Source organism: Glycine soja, chromosome 20, assembly GCF_004193775.1.
Source record: "Glycine soja cultivar W05 chromosome 20, ASM419377v2, whole genome shotgun sequence".
Classification (NCBI taxonomy): Eukaryota; Viridiplantae; Streptophyta; class Magnoliopsida; order Fabales; family Fabaceae; genus Glycine; species Glycine soja.
In genome coordinates, this window is record NC_041021.1 from 45,362,678 (window position 1) to 45,377,953 (window position 15,276).

General features: G+C 40.0%; 1 pseudogene; it reads right to left on the reverse strand.

Annotated features, from left to right (window-relative positions):
- Positions 1-8,017: 8,017 nt before the first annotated feature.
- On the reverse strand, positions 8,018-15,140 carry LOC114402158 (annotated as a pseudogene).
- Between the last annotated feature and the right edge of the window lie 136 nt (positions 15,141-15,276).

The window sequence follows — 15,276 nt, forward strand, 5'->3', positions numbered from 1 at the left end:
CAACATGTGCGCTAAGCACGCGATCTACACGCGCTGAGCGAGGGGGTGTCGCGCTGAGCGCGCCTACGAAGGCCCAAAGCCCACTTCAACAGTTATAAATAGAGAGCCAGTCCAAGGAACAGAAAAACCACGACAGAACCCCCTCTCCTAGGGGTTTCACTTACTCCCTTTCTTTCACCCCTTCTTATTGTAAAACCCTCAATGGCCATGAGTGGCTAAACCCTTAGTTAGGGCCTGGCAGGCCTAGAAGCCAATGTGATGTATGATGTACTCTTCACTATTTATCAATGCAATATCAGGTTTTTCTTTCCTATTTTCTTTTCTGTTTTTATCTTGCATACTCATCTTTATATTCTATTAGGGGTTAGATGCTCGGGAGAGGGTAACTTCTAAATAAGATTTAAAGAAGATATGCATGCATTAGTTTTAGGGGTTAGACGCTCGGGAGAGGATAACTTCTAATAGAACAAGAAGAAAAGATATCATAATAAAATCATTGCTAGGCATAGAGTGATTGCATTATGCCCATGCGTCAACGCAAACATCTAGAATTAGAACTTCATGCATTTTATCTATTGAGTCTTTGCAAAGGCATTTGGGGGATAGATAGGTAAAATAGGCTTGTCATCGTGAGACATCAGGGGCAGGTAAATGAATAGATGTGGGTGGGATAAAATCACCTGAATTGGTAAAGAAAAAATCATAAACTCATACATCCTAGGCAGACAAGGCAAGTCAGTTCCTAACACTATTTTATCTTGACTTTATCTTTTTCTTTTATTTTAAATTTTAAATTTCTTTCATCTTATCTTATCTATTATCTTTATCTTTTATTTTAAATTTTAAATTTCTTATCTCTTGCTTTTAAATTGGGTTTGCATTAATCTAAGTACAAACAAAGTCCATGTGGATTCGACACTCGGACTTCCGAGAACTTTACTACTTGTGACGATTTGGTACACTTGTCAACGAGTCAACACTATACCCCCCAAATTTTAAGTACATCTCAATAAACTTTTGAGACAAAATTGTTTTAAAATGCAAAATATTATTTTGGTTATATCAAGTCTAGAGCAAGTTGATTGATCACATAGGAAGCCAATATACCTTGGCTACAAAAGGAAAACAAGGTGCAAGTATTATTGTATCCAATATTGGTGTGGCTTTTTATTGTTACAAACCACACTTCCCTTCGGTATATAAGGCTTTCTGGCTAGTGCTTTGCAGATGATTTGCCTCCTTTTCCCTATGTACAGCCATGCAATGATAAAATAAAAAAATAAAAAATCATTTAGTTATACTTGTATATTTAAGCACATAACAAGAGAATCATTATAAAAGCTCAATATGTAACACCATGACCATATACAACATTTAATTAATGTGTCACTGTTATGAAAAAGGAGAGATACCTTTTTCTTGGATTCTTGGGGCTTCTGTACAGGAACTTTCTTCGTAGCTGATTTGGAAGCTGGACCCTTGGATTTGGATTTGGATGATGCACCATCACTGGCTTTGGGAACAGCTTCGTCCTTTTCACCCTGCCCAAAAAGTTGGGTGCAAACGGGTTTGTCAGCCTTGAGGGATACCATGTTACTCAAAATATCTAAAGGTCAAAAACACTAGATATGTAAATTGTTGTGTTGTGCTGCTTTGGTCTATGATGCATGCAAGTTCTGAAACACAATATATCCTTTTAAAGGAGTCTAAACTCTAAACTCTCTAGCTAGGGGCAATAACATTAATATTGGAGTAGAACTCGAATCCGAGCTTACGTTGATGATGGTGAATTAATGGTGGAGATAGATTGGAACGAGAATAAAATGACTCATCCAATCCATGCATGGAACACTTTAGAATCGGATACTTCTAGATCTGCTCAGTATTAATTTTTCTAACATTATCTTTGATGAAACCATATATATTCCAGAAGTAGGTATATTAATTTAAGGATAAATTAAACTTCTGTAAAAAAAGAGAGAGAGGATAAACTAAATTAGGCACTAACAATTAATGATTTTGCAATGTTTAGAAAATTGTAATTTTTTTATTTTTATTTCTGTACAATGACACAGTAACAAGATTTGCGCACTTATGACGTTATACAAACTATTCAAATTCCTCAACCTTTAGCTGATACTATCAGCGTTTTTTTAATATTATATATACATGTAAGTCTTTAATTTGACGTTAAATATTTAATAAGTAAAATGATTTTACCGTGGACTTAGTGAAAAAAAGTAAAGGCATGCAATGACAGATATATTGCTAGAAATTAAGTTTTTAATTAAAATATTTGAATAATGAAATGTAACTTGAGTGAGTGGTCACATAATGCATTATTTATAACAATTTCCACATCAGCAGTAAAAAATATATTTATGTTTTTCTATTTTAAAGTAAAGAAAAAGGAATTTTGATTCTTTTTTTATATTTTTCTTTCCAGTTTTTCTATTGGCAATTATATTTTTTTTGTTTTTGTTTTATGAATAATTAATTTTGGCTTGTGAAAGAAACAGTAAGAAAAGGTTTGTTTGATTTTTCAATTCTGTTCACAATCTTATATAAAAATAGAAAAAAATAGGATGATAATTATATATGAATAAAAATATTTTAACAGAAAACAAAACAATATAGTACTAAACAATTGAGTGAGTAGTATTGGTATAGAGTTTGTATTAAAACAAATTAATAATAAGTGTATTTGTCGCGGTGATTTTTGGATATCAAGCTATTGATTAGCATTGACTCGCAATTTTAAGATCACCACCGATCTTTTATTTTTCCGAAGAAAAGGGAGAAAGCTCGAAAAACCCTAGTTTTTAAGAGATCAAAGGTCCGGGGGTTGGTTACGCAAAGGGAAGGTACTAGCACCCTAAACGTCTATAGTACTCTATAGGAACCTCTTGCTTATTTTATCTTTATGCTAAATTAATTATTTGTTTGGAAATAAATGCTTAAGTGTGAAAAGATTAAAGAGATGGATTCAGAAGAAAGGAGAAGAAAAAAGTTTTTGTTTATTTTTTATTGATTTGGAAAGACAAAGTCTTTTGCCTACATACCCGAATGGGATCAAAATCATGTAGTTCGGGGTAGAAAGTCGAGTGGTTGGTTTTGATTGATTTTAAAGTTCGAAAAAAAAGAAGAGTTTAGGCAAGGTAAGAGGCCGAAAAGGCATAGAATAAAAGAAGTGAGTTCGATTGATTTTAAATTAGAAAAAATGTTTTGATTGATTAAAGATTTGATTAAGAAAGAAAGAAAAAGATTGACCCTTTTTTGAAATTTTGATTATGGAAAGTTTTTGGGTTTTGACTTTTTTTTTTTTTTTTTTTTTTTTTTTTGTTATGCAAAGATAATTCTAAACGCGCCGGATCCCTTAAAATGACGTTGGATCAAGTGAGGGCCCTTTTCCTCGGATACCGTTCAAGTCACATGATCGTCCTCGACGGAAAATATAAAAATAAATGTGAGTGTCGGTGCAGATTCTCATTTTTTATTTACATTGGACCTAGGTACATTCTAATTGACAATAATAAATAAAAATTGCAAATGCATTAAAATAAATATGCTAGAAGAAATAATAAAATGCATGAAATACAAATCAATAAATACATATGGTGCATAAAATAAATAAAGAAAATAAAATGCAAGACATAAAAATAAATATGATGCTGGAAATAAATAAAAGAAAATAAAAATGCAAGACATAAAATAAACATGATGCTAAAAAATAAAAAAATGCAAGACATAAAGTAAATATGATGCATAAAATAAAAATAAACAAAATAAAAATGCAAGACAATAAATAAATATGATACTGGAAAATAAAATGCAAGACATAAAATAAATATGATGCTAAAAAAATAAATAAAAAAAATGCAAGACATAAAGTAAATATGATGCATAAAATAAAAATAAACAAAATAGAAATGCAAGACAATAAATAAATATGATACTGGAAAATAAAATGCAAGACATAAAATAAATATGGTGCTGGAAAATAAATAAAGAAAATAAAAAAAATGCAAGGGCATAAAGTAAATATGATGCATAAAAAAAAAAAGTAATAAAAAAAAGAAGAAAAGGGGGTGCAGAAGTAACAGGGAAGTGTAGAAAGTAAAATACTAGAAGGAACAGAAAAAAGGAAATGGGCTCAAAATAAGAAAGTGGGCCTAACAGATCAAATCTGAATCGTCAGATTGATCGAAGCGTCCAGATTTGATCATGGGGAGACACAGTCTTAGCCATTAGATCTTAATCAAACGTCATAAGAGAAGAAGAACAAAGTAAAAACCAAGAGGTGAGACGCATCTGATCAAAACAGGGGATAACATCGGCCGTTAGATCTAGGATCTAACGGTTCAACCCTGATGGTCCATGGGGACACAGAGATCCGCGTGCACCATAGCCTTGGTCATGGCAGCAGTATAAATTAGAAAATAAACCCTAAAAAAACATAAATCCAACTTCTTCCTCTCTCTAAAGAAACGCTCAGAAGCTCTCTTCTCTCTCTAACCACATACCGCCGGAAGCTGTTTACCGGCGCAGTGGCTGGCCGGCCATGGGTGGCGGCGCCGCCGTGTCGGAAAAAGAATCTCCTCCTTTTTTAAAAAAACTACATGTTTTGAATTCCTTTTTTCCCCTAGTTCTCAAATCCACCGTTATTTTTTGAAAACCAACACTGATAAAGCCTAGATCTAGCCTTGAATCTTAGAAAAAAGGTGAACTACCTTTGTCCTTATGTTATCGTTTAAGCTTCAGAGTGAAAACGGTTACAGCTTGGGTTGTGTGGGTGTGGGTGTTTGACGCAGTGCTTGTGGTTGGTGGTATTTGGGTGTGGGCTTGGCCGTTGGTGGTGGTTTTGATGTAGGTTTTAGGCCGCGTGAGTGAGTGGGTTACTGTGTTTGCTGTGTTTCTGTTCTAACGTTTCGATTTCTAGGGAAGGAAATGAATAGTATGAGCAAGATGATTTTGGTTTTTTTTTTGTGTTGGTGGTTCACGGAGGGGAGGGGTGGCGCTGAGTGGTGGCTCTGATGTAGGCTTTAGGCCGCGTGAGTGAGTGGGTTACGGAGGGGGGAGGGTGGTGCTGAGCGGTGGCTAGGCCGATGGTGGTGGTTCACGGAGGGGGAGGGTGGCGCTGAGCGGTGGCTAGTGGTGGCTAGTGGTGGCTTGGCTGTTGGTATTCCGACTGTTCGTATTCACCTCTGCCCTCTCTCTCTCTGACATGCACAGTAATTAATGCAGCATTTAAAGGTCATAATTAGGGTAAAAAACGAAGAGCCCCTCTGGGCCTGGACCGAGAAAACCGAAAAGAAAAAAGAAAAAAGGAAAGGAAAAGGAAAAAGAAAGAAAAAGAAAGAAAAAAAAACAAAATATAAAACAGCAAAATAAAAATAAAATAAAATAAAAATAAAAAAATAAAATAATAAATAATAATAATAAAAAAAATAAAAAAATAAATAAAAAAAAACGAAAAGAAGATACTAATAAAGATATTAATAATAAAAAAAACGGAAATAATAATAATAAAAAACACTTAATAAAAGGAAAAGAAAAGAAGAAAATAATAACTAAAAATAAAAAACAATAAAAAAAGGTAAATAAATAAATAATAATAATAAAAAAGGGGCGTCTTCAAAACAAAAATGAGGTATTTTAAAATACCTCCCTGCCGAAATTTCATCTGAAATGATAGAAATTTCCGGCTTAAAAGACGAGAAAAAAGAAATAAAAACGGGTCAAAAATGGGGTATGACAGATGCCCCTATTTAAGTCTCTTCGTTACGGAGATTTAAAAGTGAAACTTTTAAAGCGACGGGTCGAAGAGATTTAAATACAGAGTACACCATTTTTGACCAATTTCAACTACAAAATGCTATGAATGCACTGTTATGCACGTAATGTTGCGAATGCTTGCGATGCAAGTATGAATGCAAGACGAGGTAAATGGCTCGACTGGGAATAACAAAACCAAATGGTACCCGATTTTGTTAAAGAAAAGGGGTCCGACTGGGGGTCACACGGTTTTACTGGGGGTAAATGTCAGCTGTTCGGGTTGACGACGAACTGCCACTGACGACAAAGGAACAGAGATAAATGCCAGATGATCGGGTTATTGCCGAACTAGCCAACTGACGACAAAGGAACAAAGATAAACGTCAGATGTTCGGGTTATTGCCGAACTAGCCAACTGACGACAAAGGAACAAAGATAAATGCCAGATGATCGGGTTATTGCCGAACTAGCCAACTGACGACAAAGGAACAAAGATAAACGTCAGATGTTCGGGTTATTGCCGAACTAGCCAACTGACGACAAAGGAACAAAGATAAATGCCAGATGATCGGGTTATTGCCGAACTAGCCAACTGTCCAGAATTGAAGATAAATGTCAACTGTTCGGGTTATTGCCGAACTAGTCAACTGACAAAAAACAAAGATAAATGTCAACTGTCCGGGTTATTGCCGAACTAGTCAACTGACAAAAAACAAAGATAAATGTCAACTGTTCAGGTTATTGCTGAACTAATCAACTGACAAGAAGCAAAGATAAATGTCAACTGTTCAGGTTATTGCCGAACTAGTCAACTGACAAAAAAACAAAGATAAATGTCAACTGTTCAGGTTATTGCTGAACTAATCAACTGACAAGAAGCAAAGATAAATGTCAACTGTTCAGGTTATTGCCGAACTAGTCAACTGACAAAAAACAAAGATAAATGTCAACTGTTCAGGTTATTGCTGAACTAATCAACTGATGACATGAAACAGAGGCAAATGATGCACAAGCTGTTCATTAAAGAAATTGCCACCTGGCGGAGAGAGGGTGACACCTTTGGATCAGACCCATTGAGGATGACACTCGGGGAAATAGAAGGTTACAAATTATTCATGATTGATTGAAATGAAAAGATGATTGAAGCAAGACTCATGATGGTTAATGCAGCCATGTACGCATGATATTGTCTTTATTGTATATGCATGAATGTGTATACGCATGAACGTATGAATGCCTGAATAACGACCCGACTTGTATGACTGTATGGAGGATTGACTTGTATGATTATGTGAATGATAAATTTGATGGAACAAGATTGGACAGGTAAGATGGAAAGTGACCCGACGTCGCATCACAAACACTCGGCAATCTTCAATGGGGATGATGCCACCAGGGTGTATCAAAATAGTGACGGAGTAAAGCCCGGCGTATGCAGCAACCGATGGGGAATAAACATTTCTTGGGAGAACGTGCCAATCCAAAAAAACATGGTAGAAGAGCTAGTGCTTCTGTGGTCATGCTTATTATTATTATTATTTATTATTATTATTATTATTATTATTATTATTTTTTTTTTTTTTTTTTTTGAAAAAAAACAATTGACCACGTGCAACCTGCAAGGTTTATCCATTCTCAGGATAGCTGTTGACACACCCTTCATCTATTCACGAGTTCATAGAAAAAGTGTTTTGTTGTTTGTGCTTCTCAAAAAAAGACATGAAAGAAAAATTTATGATTTTGAGAAATATTTTGTTTCAAATGCTACCATAAAAAAAAGGAAAGGTTTTATAAGCTGAATAAATGAGAATTCCAAATGAAAGGCAACAGGCTCAAATTTATTTGAAAGAGTGGTGACCTGCCAATGGCATGGCTCCACTGATCTTACAAAGTTTGGAAAATGGTAAATATAAATCGAAGGTTCATTGAACACAATAACCGTTGTTCCCTCTGACAACCTTGAATCCCACTGTTTGGATGCTTCAGATTCAGGGTCTCCTTGACATTCCATTGTGCCTCAAATGAACAAAGATCATCTCGATGCAGTTACTTTGTCTTTTGGTCCTTAAATTTTGCATAGATCGCCCTTTCGGGTTTTCGACCTATCAGGCTAATTATTTTTCTGTTTGATGTCTCTAACTTTTGCCTGGGTCGCCCTTTCGGGTTTTCGACCAACCGAGACGCTCATTTTTGCCTAAGCCGCCCTTTCGGGTTTTCGACTTACCGAGCTGTTCTTTTATTTTTAGACAAAGTATTTCTTGACTGCATCCACATTCACGGGACGAGGGAGCTCATCCCCATCCATAGTCGTAAGAGTCAGTGCACCACCAGAGAAAGCTCTCTTGACGACATATGGGCCTTCATAATTGGGCGTCCACTTGCCCCTAGAATCGGGTTGGAAAGATAAAACCTTCTTGAGCACAAGATCTCCTTCTTGAAACACGCGAGGACGAACCTTCTTGTCGAAAGCTTGCTTCATCCTCTGTTGATAAAGTTGTCCGTGGCACAAGGCTTTCATGCGTTTTTCTTCAATTAGATTCAACTGATCATATCTGCTTTGGCACCATTCAGCTTCTGATAACTGGGCCTCCATTAGAACTCTCATTGATGGAATCTCAACCTCCACAGGGAGTACTGCTTCCATACCATACACCAAAGAGAAGGGGGTTGCCCCTGTTGAAGTACGCACTGAAGTGCGATACCCATGCAAAGCATACGGTAACATCTCGTGCCAGTCTTTGTATGTAACCACCATCTTCTGCATTATCTTCTTGATATTCTTGTTTGCAGCTTCAACTGCGCCATTCATCTGAGGTCTGTAAGGAGAAGAATTGTGATGCTCAATCTTGAACTCTTCACACAAATCTTTCATCATCTTGTTGTTCAAGTTCGTTCCATTATCTGTAATGATTCTGTTGGGCACACCGTAACGGCAGATGATCTGATTCTTGATAAAGCGGACCACAACTTGCTTAGTCACATTTGCATAAGATGTTGCTTCCACCCACTTGGTGAAGTAATCAATAGCCACTAGAATGAAACGATGCCCGTTTGAAGCTTTTGGTTCGATTCTACCAATCATATCGATGCCCCACATAGAGAAGGGCCACGGAGAAGAAAGAACATTAAGTGTAGTTGGTGGTACATGAATTCTGTCAGCATAAATCTGGCATTTGTGGCACTTCCTTGCATGCTTGCAACAATCTGTCTCCATCGACATCCAGTAGTAACCTGCTCTCAACAACTTCCTTGCCATTGCATGTCCATTGGAGTGAGTACCAAAGGAGCCTTCATGTATCTCATGCATCAAAAATTCTGCTTCTTGCTTATCTACACACCTGAGTAGTACCATGTCAAAGTTTCTTTTGTACAAAACATCCCCATTTAGGAAGAAATTACCAGACAATCTTCTCAAAGTTCTCCTGTCTTTGTTGGATACTTCGGGTGGATATTCCTGGCTTTGAAGGAAACACTTGATATCATGGAACCAGGGCTTATCATCAACAACCTCTTCGACTGCAAACACGTGAGCGGGCCTCTCGAGGCGCTGAATTCTGATTGTTGGCAAATTGTTCCGGTGACTCACTTCGTACATGGAGGATAAAGTTGCTAACGCATCTGCCATCTGGTTCTCATCACGAGGGATGTGGTGAAGCTCCACTTTGTTGAAGAAGGTTAGCAAACGCTTTGCATAATCTTTGTATGGAATCAAGCCGGGGTGGCGAGTTTCCCATTCTCCTTTGATTTGGTTGATTACGAGAGCTGAATCCCCGTAAATGTCAAGGTTCTTGATTTTCAAGTCAATGGCTTTTTCAATGCCCAGGATACATGCTTCATACTCTGCCACATTGTTGGTGCAATCAAACTGTAACCTTGCAGCGAAAGGGAGATGATTACCTTCAGGAGTGATAATAACTGCCCCAATTCCATTGCCAAAGACATTCACGGCTCCATCAAAAATCAAACCCCATCTAGACTCGGGATCTGGACCTTCTCCAAGCAATGGTTCCTCACAATCCTTCATCTTCAAGTACATAATCTCTTCATCAGGAAAGTCAAACTTGACGGGTTGATAGTCCTCAATTGGTTGGTGAGCCAAATGATCAGCAAGAACACTCCCCTTAATTGCCCTCTGGGTGCGGTATTCGATATCATACTCGGATAACAACATCTGCCAACGAGCAATTCTTCCTGTCAGAGCGGGTTTCTCAAAGATATACTTGATCGGGTCCATTTTGGATATTAGCCAGGTGGTGTGGTTAATCATGTAGTGACGAAGACGCTTGGCAGCCCAAGCTAGTGCACAACAAGTTTTCTCAAGTAGGGAGTACCTGGACTCACAATCGGTAAACTTCTTGCTCAAGTAGTAGATGGCATGTTCTTTCCTTCCGGTCTCATCCTGTTGTCCGAGCACACAGCCCATAGAATCTTCTAACACAGTCAAGTACATAATCAGAGGCCTTCCTTCAACTGGAGGTATAAGAATTGGAGGTTCTAGCAGATAATTCTTGATACTATCAAAAGCCTTTTGACAATCTTCGGTCCAAACAACCCCTTGATCTTTTCGAAGCAACTTGAATATAGGTCCGCACGTGGCTGTCATGTGCGAGATGAAACGAGAAATGTAATTTAGACGCCCAAGAAAACCTCTCACTTGTTTCTCTGTTTGTGGAACCGTCATTTCTCTAATGGCCTTGACCTTGTCAGGATCTACTTCAATACCTTTCTGACTGACAATGAAACCCAAGAGTTTTCCAGATCTAACACCAAAGGTACATTTGTTGGGATTCAGTCGAAGTTGGTACTTTCTCAGCCGTTGAAACATCTTCAGCAAGTACTCGACATGTTCTTCTTCAGTGCCTGACTTGACAATCATATCATCCACGTACACTTCTATCTCTTTGTGCATCATGTCATGAAAGAGAGTGGTCATGCCTCTTTGGTAAGTGGCACCTGCATTTATTAACCCAAAAGGCATTACCCTGTAGCAAAAGGTGCCCCAAGGCGTGATGAAAGATGTCTTTTCTCTGTCTTCAACTGCCATCTTGATCTGATTGTACCCAGAGAAACCGTCCATGAAGGAGAAGACCTTGGACTTTGCAGCGCTGTCAACCAATACATCGATGTGAGGTAGAGGAAAGTCATCTTTCGGACTAGCCTTGTTCAAATCCCGGTAGTCAACACACATCCTGACTTTGCCGTCCCTCTTTGGAACAGGCACTATGTTGGCTAGCCATTGAGGATACTCTGATGTGACAAGAAAACCTGCATCGATCTGCTTCTGTACTTCCTCTTTGATCTTGAGAGCCATGTCAGGGCGAGTTCTTCTCAGTTTCTGTTTGACCGGTGGGCATTCGGGCTTCAAAGGCAAACGGTGCTCCACGATACGGGGATCCAAGCCAGGCATATCTTGGTACGACCATGCGAACACATCGACGTATTCTTTGAGTAATTCAATCACCCTTCGTTTGACAGTTGCCTCAAGCGATGCCCCAATCTTGACTTCCTTCTTATCTTCCTCGGTTCCCAAGTTAATCACCTCTACTACCTCCTCATGAGGCCGAATGGTTTTCTTTTCATATTCCAATAACCGAGCAAGTTCCTCCGGGATTTCATCATCCTCCTCCTCTTCAGCCTCGTAGACAGGAGATTCGAAGTTGGGAGAGAGTGCAGGGTTATTATGTTCAACGGGCTCATAAACTAGTCTGCATATGATTGATGATTGACTTTAGAAAAATGAGTGTACAATGCAGACTTTTTTTTTTTTTTTTTTTAATTAATTGAAATCAGAAAACAAAAAAAAAAAAATATTTTTGGGTTTTTTGTGTTACCATTTTCCAGAAAGAGCAATAAGCATAGATATCGGGATAAACCACATTTTCCATTAATAAGAGTAGTGCTTGAAACAAAACAGCCCTACATAATTGCGCTTTCGTCCTGGGCAAGACGAAAGGATCTTTTTTTGAAAAACAAACAAACAGAAAAACAAAGACACATTACTTTGATGCATGAACCACTGCAGGGATGTCAACCGCGTCCCAGTTGCGAACAAGTTTTCCAGGTGTGACAAATGCAAGCACTATCTCTTCAGGAACATCTTCCAAGACAGCATTGGCTTCTGGCGAGTTGTTGATGAACCCGGCGCTACAAAAGGTGCTAGTAATGGAGCTTGATCCAACACTGTTCGTTGCGGATCCTGCAGAAGAAGCAAATCCCAGTCCTTCGCGGTTTTTACTCTCTAACAACTGCACAACTTTTCCCCATCCTACACCTGTTCCTTCCTGCACCACTTTCTGTGCGCTCTTCCAAGTAGCAAAAGATACTTCATTCTTCTCTGGCTTTTTACCCTCTACAGTCAGGCCTTGGAAAGAGGTTCCTTCTGTTTCATCAGCACCAATAAAGGAAAAAGCTGACAAATGACTAACCAACAAGGCTTCCTCTCCGCTCACAGTGATCAAACTACCATTTCTGACAAACTTCAGCTTTTGATGCAAAGTGGATGTCACGGCCCCCGCTTCATGGATCCACGGCCTACCCAAAAGGCAACTGTATGCGGCTTGGATATCCATCACCTGGAATGTAATTTGGAAAACAAACGGCCCAATTGTAATGGGCAAATCAACCTCCCCGATAACAGACTTTCTTGATCCATCAAACGCTTTGACCACCACCCCGCTTCTTCTCATGGGAGGCCCCCAGTAGGAAAGTTGATCTAATGTGGATTTGGCCATTACATTCAATGAGGAACCAGTGTCCACAAGTACATTCGACAGAGCATCTGACTTGCAGTTCACCGATATATGTAACGCCAGATTGTGGTTCCTCCCCTCCTCAGGAAGCTCTTCATCACTAAAACTTAAATTATTGCAGGCAGTAATGTTTCCTACTATACTGTCCAATTGATTAACAGTCACGTCCCTCTCCACAAAAGCTTGGTCCAACACCTTCATTAGAGCCTCACGGTGTGCTTCTGAGTTCAATAGCAGAGACAAAATGGATATCTTTGAGGGAGTTTGCAGCAGCTGGTCTACTACTTTATACTCACTCTTCTGGATCAGTTTCAGAATCTCGTCATGATCAGAATTCTTGCTAGTCCCATTGGATTGGCCTACTTCCTTCCTTGTACCGGGGCCATTCACTGTCGCCTGTTTAACTGCCGAATCATTCACTTTCTTTGCAAACAATGTGGGGATAACACGTCCATTCCTTAGAACTTTACCGTCACTAGCAATGTTGTCCACAGAAATCGCAGGAGTTGGAGAAGGCAAAGGCACCTCCTGCCCACCTTCCAACATCGTGGCACTATACTTGTAAGGGACCGCTTTTAGAGAAGCATACGGCATAGGTCCTGGCAAACTAATCACTAGTGGAGTAGTAGTTGATTCCCCACTGTTATAGCTTATTTCCAACCGCTGAAACTCGGGGGTAATGACGCACACTTCTCTGTCCTTCCTCGTGATGGTTAGTTCTCTGCTGTCTATCAGCCCTTGTATGTCCTCTTGTACCTTCGGGCATCCTTTTACATTCACTGGACATATTTCGCACGCTGCATGATCATGGTCAAACAGAGCTGCCTCGCACATCTTGATATGTATTGGGACCAGGGGGGTTCGAATGTGCTGGACGTTTAGGATGACACCTTCTTCACTACAATCTTGTATCATGTTGACAGTAGGCCCATGGTTCGGCAGAGGGTTCGCCTGAACATTGGGATTCTGATCTTTGAAGGATAGCAAGTTGGCTCGGACAAGTTTTTGCACTTCATTCTTCAGGACATAGCAGTTTTCAACGTCATGACCTGGGGCCCCTTGGTGGAAAACGCAGGTTAAATCAGGACGAAACCAGGGAGGTAAAACATCTGGTGTACGAGGGGGTGTTCTGACCTGGACAAGGTTTTTGGCGAGCAGGGCGGGGAGTAAGTCAGCATATTTCATCGGGATTGGATCAAAGGTTGTTTTCTGGCGGTTTTGTGAGTGATATGGTTGTTGGAGGGTCTGCGGGCGATTTTGTTGTTTTTGAGGGTATTGTGGCTGAAGGTATTGCTGTGAAGGATATTGTTGTGGATGACACTGTTGTGGAGAGTATTGTTGTGGAGGATATTGGTGTGGAGGGTATTGCTGTGGAGGGTATTGGTGTGGAGGGTATTGTGGCCTTTGTTGGTGATATGATGGGTTTGGGATAGTGGATGCGACATTCGCAACCTGACGATATGGGGTGAAATTCTGCTGAGGCTTACCATGAGCTACCATTCCCACCTCTTGATCTTTCTTCTTCGCAAAGTGGCCTCCAAACTTCTTGGCATTGCTTGCAGTAGGGGCACTTTCCCCAGTCAAACGTCCCTCTCGGACACCTTCCTCTAATCGCACCCCCATGTTGACCATTTCAGTGAAGTCTGTTGGTGCACTTGCAACCATTTTCTCGTAATAAAACTGGCTCAGGGTCTTCAGAAATATTTTGGTCATTTCCCTTTCTTCCAACGGCGGGACAATCTGGGCAGCCACTTCCCTCCAACGTTGGGCATACTCCTTGAATGTTTCCTTCTCTTTTTGCGTCATCGCACGGAGTTGATCACGATCTGGGGCCATGTCCAGATTATACTTATACTGCCGGATGAATGCTTCACCCAGGTCATTGAAAGTACGAATGCTCGCGCTGTCCAAATTCATATACCATTTCAGAGCGGCCCCAGTCAGGCTGTCCTGAAAGAAATGAATAAGCAGCTTATGATTGTCAGTATACATGGACATTTTTCGCGCGTACATCACCAAGTGACTGCGGGGACAAGAGTTCCCTTTATACTTCTCAAAGTCTGGCACCTTGAACTTGTGAGGGATAGTAACATTTGGGACCAAGCATAATTCACAGGCGTCCTTCCCGAACAGATCTCTTCCTCGGAGGGCTTCGACTTCCTTTTGCATACCATCAAATCTTTCTTGGAGTTCTTCCATCTTGTCGAAGGCTACAACATTTTCAGCTTGGAAAATTGGTTCAACCTCTTGTTGAATAGTGTGAATCAGTGGAGCTGAATAAGTCATTGCAGCTTTAGGGAAAGAGGTATTGGGTTGCGGAATCGGTGCTGACTGCTGAGCAAAAGGAGGTGGAACTTCAGATACAGCGGCCTGGGGGCTTCCACAGACTGGAGGTGGCATTCCCCATGTACAACCTGGAGGCAAAAAGAGAGGCGGAGAAGTCACCGTAGATAGCGGGGTTGTGCTCACCAAGGGCTGCTCTACAGTAGCGGCGGCAGCTTGAGAGTTCTGGGCTGACAGGAGAGCACTCATCATGGTCGTCAACCTATCCATTCCCTCTCGTAAAGTGGCAACCTCCTCCCTGAGACTCTGATTTTCTTGTTCAACTATATCCATCCTCTTCCGATTGGCCCTGGTGTTGTAAATGCGAGTGGGTTTGTGGAGAATTCGTCGGGCCACTTTCCTTGGGCGGCGATTGATTGACTCCTCCCCTTTTGAAGTAGTGAACACAGTGTGAGACTCGATTTAGAAA